Below are 7,608 nucleotides of genomic sequence, written 5' to 3'. Positions count from 1 at the left end.
CCTGATAGTGAGTGAGTTCTCATGAGATCTGATGGTTTTGTAAGAAGCTTCCCTCTTCGCTGGACACTTGTTCTTCTCCCTCCTGCCACCATCTAAGAAGTGCTTTGCTCCTCTTTCACCTTCCACCATGATTTTAAAGCCTCTCCAGCCGTGTGGAACTGTGAGTCCCTTAATTTTTTATAAATTACCCAGTCTCAGGTGTGTCTTTATTAGCAGCGTGAGAATGGACTAATACATATTAAAATGACAATAGAGGGACTTTTCTTAAAGCATAAAGTCATAAGAACAAGAAGAACTGAAAGGAAAAAGTAGCAAAGAAAGGTGTAACTGACTCAGCAAAGCTAAGACAGCTGAATCTTAAACTGGTAGTAGGGAAAGCCCAGCTACCCTGACCTATACTGTTCAAATTGGTGGCAGTGACGAGGAAGAGACGGGCGGCTAAAATAAGAGCTGGTTGAGAGAGCTTCTAAAAAAATTATTTGGTCCCAAGATTCCTTCCCCCACCTCAACCTTGACACAACCAATAACTGCCCTCCCCCTACCCACGTTTTATTTCCTGGAGAGAGTTTCTGGACTGGAAGACTACAAGCATATGTGAGGGCAGAAGTATCTTATTGAAAGGGGGATTTTTAAGAATGAATATTCAGTAGGCTAGGTACAGTGACTCACGCCTGTAATCCTAGCAGTTTGGGAGGTCGAGGCCAACGGATCATTTGAGGTCAGGAGTCGAGACCAGCCTGGCCAACATGGTGAAACCCTGTCTCGACTAAAAATACAAAAAAAATTAGCCGTGCATGGTGGCGCATGCCTGTAAGCCCAGCTACTCAGAAGGCTGAGGCAGGAGAATCGCTTGAGCCCAGGAGGTGGAGGTTTCAGTGAGCCGAGATTGTGCCATTGCACTCCAGCCTGGGCGACGGAGTGAGACTGTCTCAAAAAACAAAAAAGGTGTAAACATGAAATGAATGAGCAAAAGTAAATATGTAAGTAAACATGAAATGAATTTGCAAAAAGATGAAGGTGGTGGGAACAGGAAGAGGTAGGAGTGAGTGGAGCACTGCTGTTGTTTGTTGTAAAGGCAACTAGTCTCATTAAACTCTTGCATATATAACTTTAAAAACTACAACAAAATCTTCTTAACATGTAAGGAAAGCTGTGTATAGACTTCTCATTTTCCAACTCTTACAATCAGGGAGTACACGAGCAGGTTTATTACATGGGCATCCTGTGTGATGCTGACCCAGGCAGGACACATAGTACCCAATAGGTAGCTTTTCAGTCCTTGTCTCCCTCTCTCTTTCTCATCCCTCTCATTGGCCCCAGCATCTATTGTTCCTGTCTTTATGTCCACGTGTACTCAATGTTTAGCTCTCACTTATAAGTGAGAACATGTGGTATTTGGCCTTCTGTTTCTACATTAGTTTGCTTAGGATAATGGCCGCCAGCTGCATCCATGTTGCTGCAAAGAGCATGGTCTCTTTCTTTCTTATGGCTGCATAGTATTCTGTGGTATACGTGTACCATTTTTTTTGTCCAGTCCACCATGGATGGACACCTGAGTTGATTCCATGTCTACTATTGTGAATAGTGCTGTGATGAATACATGGGTGCATGTGTCCTTTTGATAGAATGATTTGTTTTTCCTTTGTGTATACACCCAGTAATGGGATTGCTGGGTCAAATAGCAGTTCAACTCTTGGTTCTTTCAGTAATCTCCAAACTCCTCTCCACACTGGCTGGACTAATTTATTTGCAGCGTATAAGTGTTTAGTCAGTGTAGAAGTTTTTCAGTTCTTGTCTCCCTTTCTCTTTCTCATCCCTCTCATTGACCCCAGTGTCTATTGTTCCTGTCTTTATGTCCACGTGTACTCAATGTTTAGCTCTCACTTATAAGTGAGAACATGTGGTATTTGGCTTTCTGTTTCTGCATTAGTTCGTTTAGGATAATGGCCTCCAGCTGCATCCATGTTGCTGCAAAGAACATGGTCTTATAAGTGTCTTCTTTTCTTCATAGCCTCACCAACATCTGTTATTTTTTGACTTTTTAACAAGTCATTCTGACTGGTATGAGATGAAATCTCATTGTGGTTTTGATTTGCATTTCTCTGATGATTAGTGTTGATGAGCATTTTTTCATGTTTTTGGCCACTTGTATGTCTGCTTTTGAGAAGTGCCTGTTCCTGTCCTTTTCCCACTTTTTAATGGTGTTGTTTTTTGCTTGTTCATTTCAGTTCCTTATAGGTTATGGATATTAGACCTTTGCTGGATGCAGTTCACCAATATTTTCCCCCATTATGTAGGTTGTCCACTGTTGATAGTTTCTTTTGCTGTGCAGAAGCTTTTTAATTTAATTACATCCCACTTGTCAATTTTTGGTTTTGTTGCAATTGCCTTTAAGGACTTTGCCATAAATTCTTTATCAAAGCCAATATCAAGAAGGATATTTCCTAGGTTTTCTTCTAGGATTTTTATAGTTTTAGGTCTTACTTTTTAGTCTTTAATTCATCTTGAGTTGATTTTTGTATATGGTGATAGGTAGGGGTCCAGTTTCATTCTTCTGCATATAGATAACCAGTTATCCCAGCACCATTTAGTGAACAGGGAGTCTTTCCCCATTACTTATTTTTATTCACTTTTTTGAAGATCAGATGGTTGTAGGTGTGTGGCCTTATTTCTGGATTCTCTATTCTGTTCCATTGGTGTATGTGTCTGTTTTTGTGCCACTATCATGCTGTTTTGGTTATTGTGGCCTTGTAATATAGTTTGAAATCAGATATGGGATGCCTCCTGCTTTGTTCCTTTTGTTTAGGACTACTTAGGCTATTGAGGCTCTTTTCTGGTACCAAATGAATTGCAGCATAGTTTTTTCTAAATCTATGAAAAATGATGCTGGTAGTTTGATATGAATAGTGTTGAACCTGCAAATTGTTTTGGGCAGTATAGCTATCTTACTCATATTGATTCTTCCAATCCATGAGAATGGAATATCTTTCCATTTATTTGCCATCTCTGATTTCTTTCAGCAGTGTTTTATAGTTCTCCTTGTAGAGATCTTTCACCTTCTTGGTTAGCTGTATCCCTAGGTATTTTATTCTTTTTGTGGCTATTGTAAATGGGATCGCATTCTTGATTTCGCTCTGAGCTTGAACGCTCTTGACATTGATTTTGTATCCTGAAACTTTACTGAAGTCGTTTATCAGTTCTAGGAGCCTTTTAGTAAAGTCGTAAGGGTTTTCTAGGTATAGAATCATATCATCAGTGAAGACAGATAGTTTGACTTCTTTTCCTGTTTAAATGCTCTTTATTTCTTTCTCTTGCCTGACTGCTTAGTTAGGACTTCCAGCACTATGTTGAATTAGAGTAGCGAGAGTGGGCATCCATGTCTTGTTCCAGTTCTCAAGGGGAATGTTTCCAGTATTTGCCCATTCACTATAAGGTTGAGGGTGAGTTTGTCATAGATGGCTCTTATTATGTTGAGATATGTTCCTTTGCTGCCTAGTTTGTTGAGGGTTAGTACCATAAAGGGATGTTGTATTATTTCAAAAGCTTTCTCTGTATCTATTGAGATGATCACATGGTTTTTGTTTTTAGTTATGGTTATGTGGCAGATCATGTATATTGATTTGTGTATTTTGCATCAACTTTGCATCCCAGGAATAAAGCCTACTTGATCATGATAAATGAACTTTTTGATGTGCTGCTGGATTCAGTTTGCTAATGTTTTGTTGAGGATTGTTGCGTCTATGTTTATCAGGGATATTGGCCTAAAGTTTTGTTTTTTCACATGTCTCTGCCAGGTTTTGGTATCAAGATGCTGGCATCATAGATGAGTTAGGAAGGAGTTCCTCCTCCTTGATGTTTTGGAATATTTTCAGTAGGGTTGGTACCAGGTCTTACTTGTATGTCTCGCAGAATTTGGCTGTCAATCTATCTGATCCAGGGCTTTTTTTGTTGGTAGGTTTTTTATTACTGATTCAACCTCAGGACTCATTAGTGGTCTATTCAGGTTTTCTTTGTCTTCCTGGACCAATCTTGGGAGCTTGTGTGTTCATAGGAATTTATCCATTTCCTATAGATTTTCTAATTTCTGTGCATAAAGGCTTTCCTAATAGTCTCTGAGGGTCTTTTGTGTTTCTGTGGGATCAGCTGAATGTCACATTTGTCATTTCTGATTGTGATTATTAGCATCTTCTTTCTTTTTTCTTTGTTAATCTAGGTAGTGGTCTATTGATCTTGTTATTTCAAGGCACCAACTTGTGGTTACCTTGATCTTTTTTTCATATTAAACATTTTATTAAACTGAGTCCTTACAACATATTTAAAATATCATGTTCCACAGTCAAATATTTAACAAAAAAATCTATATACAGTTATTGGCATACAAATTTAAGAACATAATTAAAACCAAGCTAAATCTCTCTCTCTCTGTATCTACATATATATGTATAGATGTATATCCATACAAATAGATATATAGATATATCTTCAAATTCTTATCAATGAACTGGAGTACCTGAGGTTTCAAGTTGTTGGTTTTTCCAGATAGTATAAAACAGTTTTCATGCACTTTATAAAGGACATGGCAGATCCAGAAAGAATACCTTTGGTTGATAAATGCTGTCTCCCAAAGATTAAACAGAAGTCCTCAGTGGAATTAAGGTTTATCTTCAGAGATATCTTCCAAGTGGAAGTTGGTGATGTAAGGAATGTTTCCCATGTAGCAAAGTACTGTTCATAATAGTGGATACTCTCCTCAGCCATATCTGTAAATGCTAACTTGATATCATTTTGAATATTTTATTGCCATCTTTCCCATTATGCTTTCAGGGCATTATTAGCATATTCCACTTCATCTTCAAGTTTTCCAATCTCCTCTGTAAGCAGATCACTATCTGCCTTTTTATAGGTCAAAGCTTCAACTTTGGAATCCAGTTCTGCTTGTGTTTGGTCTCTTCTTTTCATAACACCCACTAACATTTCACTATAAAGCACGTACCCATGTACAACAGGAAGCAGGGCCTCTGAGAGTCCAAACATCCATTTTTCAGTGGCCTTATAGCATCTGTCAATGCAGCTGGCAACATCTTTTAGATTATCAACCAGATCCTCTTCTGACACTGACCAAAGAATATGAATTGGACCATATTCTTTCATTTCATCAAAATATTCCCTTCCTTGAAAATTCTGAGATATTTTATCTATCAGATTTGTTTTCTGGCTAAACATTTTAATAGTTATTCATTTCCATGAACTCTCCTTGGTGGTTTTTTGTTTGTTTGTTTTTGGTCTTTTAATTGGGGCTTTTAGCTGGGCACAGTGGCTCACGCCTATAATCCTAGCACTTTGGGAGGCTGAGGAGGGCGGATCACAAGGTCAGGAGATCGAGACCATCCTGGCTAACTTGGTGAAACCCCGTCTCTACTAAAAATAAAAATAAAAAAAAAAAAAATTAGCCAGGCATGGTGGCAGGCACCTGTAGTCCCAGCTACTTGGGAGGCTGAGGCAGGAGAATGGCATGAACCTGGGAGGCAGAGCTTGCAGTGAGCTGAGATCACACCACTGCACTCCAGCTTGGGCAACAGAGCGAGACTCCGTCTCAAAAAATAAATAAGTAAAATAAAATTTAAAAATAAAAAATAAAAAAAAATTAATTGTGGCTTTTAGCCCATTTACATTTAAGGTTAATTTTTGTTTGTTTTTTATACTTTAAGTTCTAGAGTACATGTGCACAACGTGCAGGTTTGTCACATATGTATACATGTGCCATGTTGGTGTGCTGCACCCATTAACTCATCATTTACGTTAGGTATTTCTCTTAATGCTATCCCTCCTCACTCCTTCCACCCCACAACAGGCCCCTGTGTGTGATATTCCCCACTCTGTGTCCAAGTGTTCTCATTGTTCAATTCCCACCTATGAGTGAGAACATGCAGTGTTTGGTTTTCTGTCCTTGTGATAGTTTGCTCAGAATGATGGTTTCCAGCTTCATCCATGTCCTTACAAAGGACATGAACTCATCCTTTTTTATGGCTGCATAGTATTCCATGGTATATATGTGCCACATTTTCTTAATCCAGTCTATCATTGATAGACATTTGGGTTGGTTCCAAGTCTTTGCTATTGTGAATAGTGCTGCAATAAACATATGTGTGCATGTGTCTTTATAGTAACATGATTTATAATCCTTTGGGTATATACCCAGTTAATGGGATCACTGGGTCAAATGGTATTTCTAGTTCCAGATAGTTGAGGAATCGCCACACTGTCTTCCACAATGGTTAGACTAGTTTACACTCCCACCAACAGTGTAAAAGTGTTCCTATTTTTCCACATCCTCTCTAGCACCTGGTGTTTCCTGACTTTTTAATGATCGCCATTCTAACTGGTGTGAGATGGTATCTCACTGTGGTTTTGATTTGCATTTCTCTGATGATCAATGATGTTGAGCATGTTTTCATGTGTCTGTTGGCTGCATAAATGTCTTCTTTTGAGAAGTGTCTGTTCATATCCTTCACCCACTTTTTGATGGGGTTGTTTGATTTTTTCTTGTAATTTTAAGTTATTTGTAGATTCTGGATATTAGCCCTTTGTCAGATGGGTAGATTGCAAAAATTTTCTCCCATTCTGTAGGTTGCCTGTTCACTCTGACGGTAGTTTCTTTTGCTGTGCAGAAGCTCTTTAGTTTAATTAGATTTCTGGGTGTTTTTTAATTCCTCTCATTGAGGATGCAACAGCTCTGACTGTTGGCCCTATCCTGCTTAGCAATCCAGGACCCTGCTTCTTGTGAGAAGAGAGTTCCCAAGCTTGTGGAGTGAGAAAAATTTTGAAGTCTTCATTAAATGTTAAAGTTGGATGATCAGCAATTCACTCAAAAAATTATGTAAAGCCTTCCTGTGTGTCTCAATGAACTCATCATTAAAGCGTTCCACCATTCCTTTTACTATAAATTTTTCTGGCAATGGTGGAATAATCAGAGTGGGGTGTGCTTCTTAAAGTTTTCCCTTTGACCAAAGGAAATCTTGATACCATCTCCTAACTCTTAAATTCACTGGAGTCAAATTCTGCACAAGATATCTTAGTAATAATCGTATACGTGATGAGAGTTTCTATTTCAGGTTCATCAACTATGATGAAGAATTCCTTTAAATCTTGTTCATCTTCAAACTTGATTTGGTTTATCATTGATAAAGGGGATGTTGGCATTATAGTGCTGAAGGAATTCATGTCCATCAATGAGGCATCATTGCTGAACACCTCCAGGTCATCCTCATCCAGATCCAGCACCTCTGCCTGCAGCAGGGTGGAAGAGCCCCTGCTGCCCAAGAAGCGGGCACTGGAGGCCCAAGGAGCGCACCTGAGATGCCCGGCGCTTGCTCTCCTAAATTGACCTTTTGTATGGATTTTCACATTTCAATTTCATTGAGTTCTCTGATTTTACTTATTTCTTTTCTTCGGCTAGATTTTGGGTTGACTTATCCTCTTTTTTCTAGTTCCTTTAGATGAAATGTTAGATTGTTAATTTGAGATTTTCTAACTTCTTGATGTAGGTGCTTGGCCCTATATACTTCACTCTCAACACTGCTTTAGCTGCATCCAAAAGATTTTGGTATG

The 7,608-nt window shown here is 38.7% G+C and overlaps 1 pseudogene; it reads right to left on the bottom strand.

Moving 5' to 3' along the window:
• Nucleotides 1-4,651: 4,651 nt before the first annotated feature.
• On the bottom strand, nucleotides 4,652-7,311 carry LOC105543018 (annotated as a pseudogene).
• Between the last annotated feature and the right edge of the window lie 297 nt (nucleotides 7,312-7,608).

Source organism: Mandrillus leucophaeus, unplaced genomic scaffold (genome assembly GCF_000951045.1).
Source record: "Mandrillus leucophaeus isolate KB7577 unplaced genomic scaffold, Mleu.le_1.0 Scaffold273, whole genome shotgun sequence".
Classification (NCBI taxonomy): Eukaryota; Metazoa; Chordata; class Mammalia; order Primates; family Cercopithecidae; genus Mandrillus; species Mandrillus leucophaeus.
The sequence above is the reverse complement of the archived record's forward strand: the minus strand, read 5'-3'. Positions and strand labels throughout refer to the sequence as shown.